The following is a 13,270-nucleotide window of genomic DNA, read 5'->3' as shown; positions in this document are numbered from 1 at the left end:
AGACATAATTGTGTCATAAAAATAATTTGGAGGAGGGTGTATTTAAATATTTACTTAGTGGTCTTGATAAGTATGTGATAATTAAAGTATTCTGAAGGAGTAAAAGCCAATAGAGGAACACCTAATTAATAAAAATGGAAAATACAATCTGGTATTTATCAATAACTGAATTACTATAGAGTCATACAGTTTCTCCTCAATATCTTTGAGGAATATAAGAGCACTGACATCTGACTGGTATAAGACATAAATCAAGAAGGCAAGATAGCAAATGGAGAAGATACTTTACCTATAATTCTTCTGTAAACAGGGGCTCTCTAAACTGCTTGGAGTTCATTTGATACGCCACTTTCTTTCTATTAAGGGAGCTTGGATGATGTGAGGGTCACTTGCATTAATGAGCCAAACATGGAGAAACTTCAATCTCTGTTCCTTCATAAGTTGTTCACTGGGAGTCAGCTATACTGATTTAAGAAAATGAGCAAAGAAAAGGTAATAAGGTAACATATGGATTGGGTTTTACTTCTTTTTTTTTTTTTTTATTCTAACACTGCTGTAAGTATTACCTATAGAAATACATCAGACTCACACTGACTTTTTCAAATGAAAGACAGGTTTTGCAGCTGACACTTAACACAAAAAAAAACCAAAACCAAAACAATAGAGCAAAGAAGGCAAACAGAACTTTCTCTGTGGAGTTTTATTTGAATTGGGATATAGTTCTTTTCTTTCAACTAATATAATCCAAACGTTGATCTTTAAAAGTCGACTATAAAAGGCTGTCTTTTATGGTCACAGGGCAACATCTATCACACACTTATAATCTTGCTCACTGAAGAAAAAAGGATCATTTCCCACTTTTGTGTTTATCCTGTTTTGTTTCACCAGTATTGGCAATAATTTTACAGTAAGCCACATATCTGAAACATAATTCTTTACAAAATTCAGCAAATCCACAGTATCCATACTTGTTCTTCCTATATACCCATAATTTTCTTCTTACATAAAATAACCCCCAGCCCCCCACATATTTATTTACAACAATATTTTCTTAAAAGCTGTAGGTTTTTGTTGTTGCATTTCCCAAAGAATTCCTAACTATGGCTTTGAGCTGGATATTAGGAACAGTAATTTCATTATACCTGATTTTCTACAGGTTGTGCAGGTTGTTGTACAGGTTGTGAAATCTGTAAATTTTCAGTTAGTAAACTGAATCCTCTTCTAATAAGGCACAAGTGGGTGCATTGTAAGGTGCAGTAGAACCTTGATGACATAGATGGATGATAGCAATAAACTGAATTTTGACTTTGGTATTCTATAACTCTGCAGTTCTACAGTATTCCACCTGGGCATCTCAAGGCACTTCCCAGAATATCAACTTTGCTTGCTAATGTTTCTGTTTTAAATCAAGGAAGCATCATCATGAATAACTTTTTACAGGCAAAGAAGTGGACAGATTAAAAGAATCCGATCACTAAAAATTTCAGAGAACTTTTGATTTGGTCACTATGGCTTGGATATGACCAGGTAAGGACCAGCACTTCCTTACCTGTGGCACCATGGGTTAGAACCTTAGTTTTTACATACCAACATAATGATATGTTAACCATCACCAATTCAAAGGTGTTTAGCTGCAATAGAGGACATCTCCCCAAAGATATGAAACCACATAGATTTCCATTGTTAATATTTCATAAATAGAAAAGTTTCACTTGTTACTCAGGTTAAGAAATGAACAATATTTGACTTGAGCTGCTAGTGAATTTTATATATGCATTCAAAATTGCACAGACAGCAAGGACCCATTAGCTAGGAAACATGATGAATCCAGCAAGTTTGAATTAAAAATCATTTGTTGCCATTGTACAGAGGCAAGGTTGAAGAGAATTGCTATTTTAGGCAGCCTCCAGGTTTCTTGGAGACAAAGGTGTATATCTGCATAACCTTGTCCTTGTCATCTGCATAACCTTCAGACCTGAGCTGTTTAAGTTTAAATTAATTGGAAAAGATAAATGAAACATATGTTTAGCATTCCTTAACCCTCACCCTGACACAGGACCAGTTACAGTACTATAACTCAGTTGACCAGAAGCATTTTCATCTAATTTATCTTCATATACTTAAACAAAAAAAAACAGCAATAAGGGCTTTTAGAAAAATAAACATATATTCTTTCAGTTTTGGCACCCAGTTCCAACATATTGCTATAAAACAATACTGTCAGGGCATAGGCAATATGGTTAGCAGAAATAAATGGTTGTTATTGTGATTTTTTTTTTTTTCTTCATTTGAAAGGGGAAATATTAATAACAAATCATGCTTCTTAGGAATATATACCTGTCAGAGGTAAAAACCTCCAGACCTAAACTTCACCATTGCTATCATTGCTTTGGGACTCCTTTTTAAGACCACTTTCTTCCTTTCAGAAAATAGCCAAGCCTCTTTTCTAAGTATACAAAAATAGATACATATTGATTTTGGATATTTTTTTCCCCCTTTCCACACCCCACCAGGCTGGATGAAAACTGGTTCTGTTTTAATTAGCTGGTAATCTACTGAACAAATTGATTTTCAAAATAATTTTTACAATGGCTCAGATATTTTGAGTTGCCTCCAAATTGCAGTTTGGGTAGAAACCAACTCTATAACTCATGACTGCATTGAATGAACTTTCCATCTTTTTTTTATTTTTTTTTTCTTTGTCCTTTTTCTTCTTGAATGAAGCAATGGTGTACTCCTACAAATACTTCTTACTGAGTTTTCAAGTGTGTCTTTTTCTAATGCTTTAAAATCAGTTTAATATTTTAGAATTCAGTTGCTGGAAAGATTGAATTGGACAGGGGGTAAAGAAGACACAAGACACATCCGTTCAAACAGTCTCATGGCATGTTTATCAATGAATGGATCCAGTCTTTCTCTTCTATGACGTGGTAAAAGTTAATATTCCCATGCAGCAGGCTGAGGAATGAATTCTGCCTGCTGCAATCTACTATCGAGTATCATCTAGGTGTTTGCACAACACATCAGACAGACAGTTTCAAGAATAACACACTTTCACAATACATATTATCCCAGTCCCTTTGCTGTGATGATATGTGCTGTGCTAAGCCCTTATCTACAGCCTAGGAGGTGCCTTCTCCTGCCAAAATCCAGCAACTTTCAAACAGAGATGAAGGGAAGATATTACTGTGTTTTGTTCCTTAAACTCCTACAACGCAAAGAAAATTTGGAGTATTTGTTTCCTTCCTGTAAGATTATATATATGTGTGTGTATCTGTCACTGCTACAGAAAGTGATATATTGTTCCTAAAAATAGGTCATAAATTGAACACTGCGCTTCAGCCTGCATAGCTTAAATTCAGCTAAGCTTTTTTTCCCTGAAAATCAAGCCCATTGTTTTTCTCCTTCATAAATGCCAATCCACATTCCAACCTTTTTTGTGGAACAACATCTGCTGCACAAAATGTAATATAGATCAGCAGATCCAAGTATGTTCAGCCCAATTTGCAGGGATATTTTTTCAAATGGCAGTCCTCTTTAAAAAGTTAAGAAAGCAAACTGACTTATACAACTAGAAGAGTCTTTATTTCTCTCCTTATCAAGTATGTTTTTCTTTTTAAAGAACACTATTTTTCTTAACTCTAATTCAGTCTCATAGGTAACATTAGGTCATTAATTCATTTAAAAGATAGTTCCCCAATTTTAAGGATTAACTGTATTTTCAAATCATCTAATCTTTTAGTAAACAGATGGTATCTATTATACTAAGAAAAAATGGATGTTATTATAGTGCAAATATTTTTGGCACCTACTCAAAATGTCCATTTTAATTTTTTCTGAGGTAAAGAAGAAATTATACGCAGTTTTCAAGTGTCATTGTATGAAAGTACAAAATTCCACTGATTAAAATTCTTTCCTTTCCCTTTCTTGTTTTCCATCATCTTCTACTTTCACTTTTCAGTGTAAAATTATAAAATATCTAAAAGATGAAATCACATAAATATTAAAAAATAAATAAGCACAGTTTGCAAATTATTCTGTATTCTGTATATTCTGTAACCTGCATTTCACTTGAAAAAATATTAATGGTAGGGATTGGGTATTGCTTGCTTTACCTTTTGAGTTCAGAATAGAGGGTATCACACTGTTCTTTTGGAATTTGTATAAATCAAATGACTAGGTTAAATGATCATGTTCCTTATCGAGCCTTTGTTTCTCCAATAGTCCTCCTTATAGGAAACACGTAACTCATATTGAAGACAGTGAAAATGAACCTGGTCCAAATTTTATAAGCAATCCATTTTCAAATTAAATTTTTAAAAATCATTTCCTACTTTATATGTATTTATATTCCTGATTGATATAATTCAGAAATCTGTTATAATAATTTACCAGATCCACCTATACAATATCTCTTCTAAACAGAAAAACATTATCCCCTTGACACATTTAAAACAACATCAGTGATTTTGTGCTGCAGATAGAATATCATGGATTCAAAAGTATCAACTGTTTTTATAACAAGGAGATGGTGTGAAGGGAGAAGTAAATTAGGCTCCTTACTAACCTAATGCAATGGTGAGCTGCTATGGAGATCATTTCAGCTACCCAAGTTATATGTTTCCTATTCTGAAGATTGTGAGGGAGAATGAGAGGCTTTTGTGTCAGATCTGTTAATGTTCAGAGTGCCAAGGAAACCTCCTTTCAACTTCCAGTAGCAGACAGAGCCCAAAACATTGGCTGGCATGAACAAGCTCACCTGCAAGCATTGCTTTTCTCAGATGTTCCTCATAGCCCTGCCTGCTCTTTTAGGACTGACATCTGCTCGTGGACCTATCTGACCTTCTAAATGATCACTCTACATCTTGCATGTTCATAACTGCAGCTTCTTATGAGAGCAGAACTGGAAATGGAATGGAGTTGTCATGCACTGCTTGGTCAAATCATCGAGACAAGCCAGATCCTCCAGCACATCAGTGTGGCAAATTCCCTGGTGGTGCAGTGCACCAGTGCCCCATTCTCACAACCCTGATCCTTGAGAACAGCCTGGCTGTGCATTCAGGTTTCCTCCAAAACTCCACAGGCAAAGAGCCAGCAGTGCTGCACCTCTGGCAGCGAGGAGGGAATTGGAGCTGAGGGCTGGGTGACAGAGCCTTCCCTTGTGCATTCAGGGAGCAGCTGGTGCACATGGGCAGTGGGGAGATGGCACCCAGTGCTTCAGGCTCTGTCTCTGGCTCTCAGTGGCTATTGGGTCTGCACCAGTGGAGGACTCGTGCTGAGCCAGTGACCTTGCTAACTTATAGGCTTCTTACAGAGCAACATAAGACATTAGAGGGTCATAATTTTTTCACTTTCAAACAGAATCCCAAAACCCTTATTTTCTGGAAATTTTTAGTTTAGTTGCTATTTGCAGTTATTTCAATAGGAAAAGCAGCCTTACATTTTAGTGAGCAGCTGAAGGAAGGAATTAAAACAAATTTAGTTTGTAGCAAAGACCCAATTACTATCTGTGTTTATTTAAAAATGTTTGTTTACTGCTTTCAATTGCTAGTGATTTTATCCATTGGTGGAATGTTGCTGTTAGATCCTGTCCTTTCTGACTTTTTCATGCCTGCTCCAGTTTAGGTGTCCTGAATTTTGATCTAGATATTTAATTTATACCATAGTATCAAGGGGACTGCCATGGTTTAACCCCAGCCAGAAAACAAGTACCAGGCAGCCACTTGCTCACTCCCCATCAGTGGGACTGGGGAGGGAATCAGAAGGGTAAAAGCTGGAAAACCTCAAGTGTTGAGATAAAGAGAGTTTAATAGGGAAAGAAAAAGCCATGCACACAAACAAAGCAAAAAAGAAATTCACTCACCACTTCCCATGGCTGGGCAGGTGTTCAGCCATCTCCAGGAGATCAAGGCCCCATCACATGTAATTGTGGCTTGGGAAGACAAAGGGCATCACTGCAAATGTCTTCTTCCTTCAGTCCCACACTTTATACAGTGACCATCATGTCATATGGCCTGGAGTACCCCTTTGGTCAGTTTGGGTCACCCACCCTGTGTGTCTTCCCAACATCCCACATACCCCAGCCTCCCTGCCAATCTGGCAGTATGAAAAGCAGAAAATGGCTTGGCTCTGTGCAAGCCCTGCACAGCAATAACAAAAATGTCTCTGTATTATCAGCCCTGTGTTCAGCACAAATCCAAAACACAGCCCCATACCAGCCACTGTGAAGAAATCTAACTCTACCCCATCCAAAACCAGCACACATAAAAGGAAGTAAGAGAGGGGAAACACAGACACTGAATGAAAAATTAATCCACCAGCACTGAAATACTTTTTGGGTACTAAAAGTAGTTTTCTTCTCTGAGCTTACTAGAAATGTCTCTACAGACTTTATGAGTGACCTGGACTGTGTTATAGTCTGTCAGGAAGAACTACTATCCAAAGATCAGCACATCCTTCATCAGTGATAGAAGCAGCTCACAGACCTCCAAATGCTCTCAGTGAAGCAAAGCTGGAAAACACGTGCCCCAGTGCTCTCTAAAAAAAAAAAAAAAACAACAAAGAAAGTAAATAAAAGCTCCACCACCCTCTTTAATTTCAGTGGTATATGTCATTTATTCTTGATGGAAAAGTAGCTGTTTTCAAATTGTGCCCCTGTCCTTTGCTTATCCACCACTTCACTGGTCAAACCTAGCAAACACCACCCTACATAAAGGAATACAGTCAAAAAGGCTTTATTTTGCATGCACAGATGTCTCTAATCTCTCCAGCAGTATTTACCAAGATACATACCTGGCAACTTTTGTTCTGAAGCATGTTGTGGCTGCCACTTCTCTTGTTAGCTTTTTGTGTGTTTGGAAATGCCTTTTGAGCATGACTGCATCCTATTCTCTTCATTAGAGATGCCTCTGTATCGCATTCCCTCCCCCAGCTGCAATTATTTAGCCGTTTTCTGCCACCTCATTTTTGACTTAGGGGGCCCTGCTGTCGAATTGAAATTTTAATGAAGGCTTGAGGATGTGCTTGTGCATTGTAGAGCTCCACTGCAGTCCCACAAAGAACATGAATTGAATACTCACAGTTAGTGGGTAAGTGTTGTGTTATGACTTTTTAAAAGGAACAAATGTTGGCATACGGTGAATGGTCTGCCAGCTCCACTTTGCCCAGTACTTTTGTCACTGCCCCACATGCATTTCTGTGCAATTTCTTCCTGCTGTCTAATCTGCCTAAGATGACCAGAATCCCACACGTCAAGAGAAAACTATGCAACTTGAATTTGTCACCCAGCCTTCTTACTTCTGCTAACCCTGTCACCACTGCACTTTGTTTTTCAGAAAGACAAAATTTCAGTATACATTATACAAATAAGTCTGTTATCTTCTTTTATGCAAACCTTGCTGTTGTTGTTACTCACCCAGTTGTCATTCAGGGTTTTTTTTTAATTATCAGTGCAATCCTAACTTCAACAAATCAAATTGACCCATAATCATTTGAATTACAACTTACAGAAGCAATAAATTCTTCAATTTTTGCCTGTGAGGTCCTGTGCTCCATGTGCATGCACTAACACTATGTAATAGTAAGCATTGCCTTCATGGACCTCTTCTTTCTTTGGTCTCAGCTTTTTATTCCCTTCTAGCAAACACTGTTTTATTCTGTTTGATTCTCCAAATTCATCAAATGGGCCATTACACACACAGACAACTGCCACCTTGCCCCACTGATCAGATTAATCTCCAGGGCATAAAGCGCAGAAGGGGTTCTCTGGAAAAACCCCATCACCTGTAATTCAGTGTCACTGAAAATTGCATCCCAAGTGGTTTTTTCAGGAGTACTAAACTGAAGCCATATGGCAATTTTAATTCTAGTTCTTATGATTTTTTTTAGGACTTGATTAAATTTACATCAAAATATTGTGACATCCTCAAATATTCTACCATGTCAAAAATATTGTCCTGGCTTACCCTCATAGCAAAGTATAGCTGAGCCTTTTCAGATGAAAAAGTTTCATAAAACTTGGAATAAAGCACAAATATGACATGCATCAGCCCCAAAGGGTTGAAGATTGCAAAAGATGGTATTTTAAACAAGAAATCCCTGATGGTCTTATATGTGACACATCAATTTCACTTCTGATTACCTTTGGTTCAGAAATCTGATTTGATGCTGACAATATATAATTTTTGACTTTTTTTTTTTTATGCTACCTTTGCTAAGGAAAATATTTCACAAAATTAGGGAATTTCCAAGAACAATTGTACAAGGCAGCTCTCCTTACAAGAAAAAAGTCCAGCTATAAAAATTCTGGGCAAGGCACAGACTACCAGTAGCAATGAACTGCCTTTAGGAGGAAAAAGATCTCCTTTTGAAGTTATCTTTTCTATCATTACACTATTTCAGCTCATCAATATTCACTATGACAGCAGTTCCAGCAATTTTATGTGATACCTTCAGTACAGATAAATAATAAGAGATTAACCTACATTCAATCTGAAAAGAGGAGGAAAAAATATTTGTTAACCAGAACTGACTTGTGACAGATCTTTTATGCTGTTTTCCAAGAGGATAAGGAAATCTATGAATTTCTATTTCTTGCGGATTATGAGTGCATAAGATCTTTTTTTCACTTTCTGAACTAGAAGCATTATGCAATAATCACATACTTGATACCATGCAATGAAATAAGGAAACTGAGGGTAAAGCTCAAGAAAATGCTCTATGATGACTTCTTTTGTACAGATTACCTTGACACTCAGAATTAGTAGAATGTAGAATTAGTTTCCTCTAATTTTGACTGCCTTAATTTTCAATAAATGTGCAAGACAGAAACATGAAAGAATGTACAGTTGTTGCCAATCTGTCTTTAACATTTCATCTGCAGCTTTCACAAAAAGTGCAATTTTACCTTAGACATAAAGCACTTTTTTTTGTACTTTGGGGACATTTTGTGATCCTAGAGAAATATACTTGTGTATTTCCATATATTTCAAGTTATTAAATGAAATATCTTCCCTAACTCATTCTTTCTTGGCAAAGCTTTAAGACGAACAGAAAGCTGATCTTATTAAGTTTTCAAGGTCTCACTTTAGCTGTGCACAACCCACTTTGTTCAATTTTGCAATACAGCAGAGGCCAGGTAGCAAGGAAATACTCTTTTTCACTCAACATATATTTATTTATAGACAAACTGGTGGCTTCTGATGTAAATATCAACATTTTCTGTCCTACCTGATAATGCATCATCAAAATTCTAGCCTCTACAACAAACAAACAAATAAAATCCCAAATTTCTGAATTCCTCCATAAACATTAACTATATTTGATCTGGGCAAATTCAAATCTTGATGATGCAAGACAAGCTTCAACAAAAATAATTCAGATTCAGTATCTCTTATTTATGGGAATCAGTAACATCAGTTTCTCTCTTACATCCAGTTCTTTGCTGTGATTTGACCAAGTTTTTCAGTCTTAGAACCTGAGCATCCTCAGGCATTTTCATTCCAATTCCCCTCAAAACTTCAATCCTTACCTTAGCTTAAAGAGAAACAATTTTTTCTGCAGCTTTCATCATACACTTCTGTAAAACACACCTAGTCTTCTTACAGAAACAACTGCAAGTCTGGCAAGCCCTTTTCTTGGGAAATTCCTGCCAAGGGGAGCTGTTCTTGCTTCTCCCTAAGTTCTATTTGAGCACCTTTGCTTTCATTAGGAAAAAGTTTCTTCAGGCAGACTTCTACACTAAAAATAGTGCTTAATCTACAGTTACAGATTCAGCAAAGCTTTTCAATGGCTTCACAGAATGGCTGACACTGGAAGGGGCCTCTGGAGGTCATCTATCAAGTTTGTCACTTCATTTAGAAGTTTATCAAGTAAGTGAAGAATGAATTACTCTGGAGATTTCCCCTTAGGTATTGGGGTTCCCAAAGAACAGTGTTTCCAGGAATGACTAAGACAAAGAAGGCACTCAGGACTTATGCCTTCTCCATGTCCTGTATAACCAGATCTCTCATCCTGTTAGTGTACCCACATTTTCCCTGGCCTTCTTTTTATCACCTACGTACTTGTAGAAGCATTTCTTCTTGTCCTTGATGTCCCCAACTAATTTTACTTCCATTTGAGCTTTAGCTTTTCTAACTTCCTCCATGGATGTTTCGACAAGATTTCTGTATTCCCCCCATATTACCTGTCCCTACTTCCACCCTCTGTGTTCTTCCTTTTTGTGTTTGAATTCGGGCAGAAGCAACTTGTTTATCTACAGAGGCCTCCTGGCGTTTTTGCATGACTTCTCACTCTTTGCAGAAGAACCCCCCTGAGCTGGGAGGGGGTGGTCCTTGAATCCTAACCAGATTCCTTGCATCCCTCCTCCCTCCAGGGCCTTATCCCCAGGGATAAGGCTCTCCTAGGAATATCATTTAAGAGGACAAACTCTACTCTCCTGAAGTGCAAAGCTATAAACTTGCTTTTCTCACCCTCTTCCCTGCCCTTAGGCTTGATCTCTTGGCTCAACCACTTGTCACTTCACACAGGAAGAGAAAGGCATAAAGTAAGAGCTGAGCACTCTTGCAAGACCAGCTGAAAGAGCCACGGTGGTGAACAATCATTGTTAAGCAACCCATCATTCAGAAAAAACAAAATCAAAGTGGATGTGTTATAATGTAGCTGGAAGTGTGACTAATTGCATGTAGGTGTAATTCAGCTAGATTAAGCTTTAAAGGAGTTTAAAAGATTTTCCAGTAGCTGATGCACTCCAGGCTCTATTTTTCATCTTCTCCTTTTGAAAACTATACTTTAATCCTCCTCTTACATTTTTGTTTTGTGGCTCTGAGAAAGTGCCACTCTCTCTCTAGAAGTCAGACAGGACTGCTGACAGAAGCAAAGATTGTGCTTCTCCCCTCAGCTCTGCACCCCTTAGCTAAAAGACCCACTTAGCTTGGAGAGAATTTTCTCTTAGGCTTCATGGTCCTGTTTGAACCTCTCCTTAGGATAACATGTTACACTTTAATTCTTCTGTGGTACAACCTGAACACCAGAAAGAACAGAAGAGGCAAATTACAGGACTACAGTGACACTTTGATTATTTCGTAGGAACAAATCTTACCTGAGCTACTCCAAGCAGCACTACCTAAGGTTTGTCTCCACTTGCTGCCAACTCAACTCTGACTGTTTTTTATTTCGTTCAAAGTATATGACTTTGAGATAGGGTAATCATCTAAAAAAAGAGCTAGTAAAATGTCACACAGTAGATAAAAAGTTGAAGAAAATCAAAAAGCCACTAAGTCACTCACTAAGTATTTATCATCACCACCACCGATGCATAATCTGCCTACACATCTGTGTGGTAAAATAAACAGTCCAATGCTTGAATTATTACCCTTAAACTACCAGAAAGAAGACCTCAACAAACCACATGGATGCTGATCTGGATAACATCAGACACAAAATAGGGAATGAAATAATTATCTGATGAGCCAGTGAACATATCATTTATGAAAAGATACCCTGTAAGCACGACATAAATTTGCAATTCATGTTAAGTTGAAAGCTGTCACAAGCACACAGCAACACAAAACCATGTGTAAATGCCTAATAATTGTAAGTACTGTGGTAGTTGTGATGATGTAAGATTATAAATTAATTAAAAAGTTTACAGGTATGAGCCTTGGGGATTTTAGGTATAAAGTGGGATGGAGAGGGGCAAGGATGCACCAACAAGACATTCTCTTAGACAAAATCTCAATAAGCTGAAGTTTTAACCACAATAGGAAAATGAATGGAACATAAGTATTTCCTTTCATGTTTCATCCTTATCAGTATAAACTATTCTTTTCCATTTTAGTAGTAATGATAATTTTATAAAAAACATTTTTCTAACTTTTTTTCTAATTAAACTGTTTTAAGAAAGATTAAAGATTAAAATCTTTCTTACCCTCTTCCTCTCTATTTTAGAGATTCTAAAATAATAATTTTTTAGTTTTATTAGCTTTGGTTTCAGAAATAGGTTTCTGAATGTTATTTCTCACATTTAGTTTTTCTGTGAGTTTCAGTGAAGACATTGAATCTAATACAAAAATTCTTAAAAGCAGTGAAGATATTGCAGTTAGGACCTGAACTAAAACTCAGGGAAACACGACCTTGCCAAATTATAGTACCTTGCACTTTGTTTGAGAGTATCACTGAATAAAGACTTTAAAGTAGTCCATTTGGAGTTTATAAGAGGTTAAGGAAACAGTAACCCTTTAATAAACAGGGTGAACTTTAAATCCTAGTTATGTAGTTCAGTAGATCAAACATCATCTTATTAAAAAAGAACATAAAGCTCTCCATAAAATAGTTCATTTCCATAGAACACTTACAGCAACTATTAATTCACACTTTTCCTACATTCTTGATAAAGATTTTAGTATCAGTAGTGCCAATAATATTGTTTTTGTTTGGAGTTCCTGGCAATGATAGCATATTTAATTGAAAACCAAAAACATTAATGACATTTTCTGAAGTAATAAATTGAATTAATTTGAGCAAGACAGATTTTTCATAGGGAACTCTGGTCATCCAATTTTAACCTTTGTATTTATGTAAGCTGACCATGAAGTTGCAAAAATTTCTTAAGACATGTTGGCCGGGTTATCTTAAGCACTTCATTTTACATTTCTAAAGAGCTACAAGTTTAAAATACTTTCATTTCAAATTCCATGAAATTATCAAAGGCTACTCCTATTTAGAAGTTCTCTTAACAATGAAAACACCGTTTTACTAATTTATTTATTTTAAAGTATAGCACTATCTGCCATAACTTTAATGATATTACACTTCTTTTTCACAGGAGAGGTTTCTGTTGTTCAAAGTGCACTTTCTTCTGAAATTCAGCCCAGAGAAATTACTCTCGTAGGGGTTTTATTTCTTCATCTTGAGAAATATAAATTTAGATTCTATTACTAATTGCTTCCTTGTAATCAAGGAGTTGACATCTGGGAATTTCATAATCCTCAGGCTACATTAAACAGAAGGATAGTTCTAACAGAAGAGTTGCAAGTATTAACTTACTCTTGTTGTAAGAGTAAGTTAATATAAGCCATTGTACAACTCCACCTTGAGAGGAAATTTTGAACCATTATTAGGCTTTTCTCAGTTTTCTTAATATTAAATATTATGTAATTTAGAACCTAAATTTTTTGACTGATAGTGTTCCAAATTAACTGCAAGAATGTTGGAAAATTTTACTGAGTTGAATTTTGAATTAAACAAAACTTAAGAGTTCTTCCCTGGAGCA

Source organism: Corvus hawaiiensis, chromosome 2 (assembly GCF_020740725.1).
Source record: "Corvus hawaiiensis isolate bCorHaw1 chromosome 2, bCorHaw1.pri.cur, whole genome shotgun sequence".
Classification (NCBI taxonomy): domain Eukaryota; kingdom Metazoa; phylum Chordata; class Aves; order Passeriformes; family Corvidae; genus Corvus; species Corvus hawaiiensis.
This window is presented reverse-complemented; position numbering follows the sequence as displayed.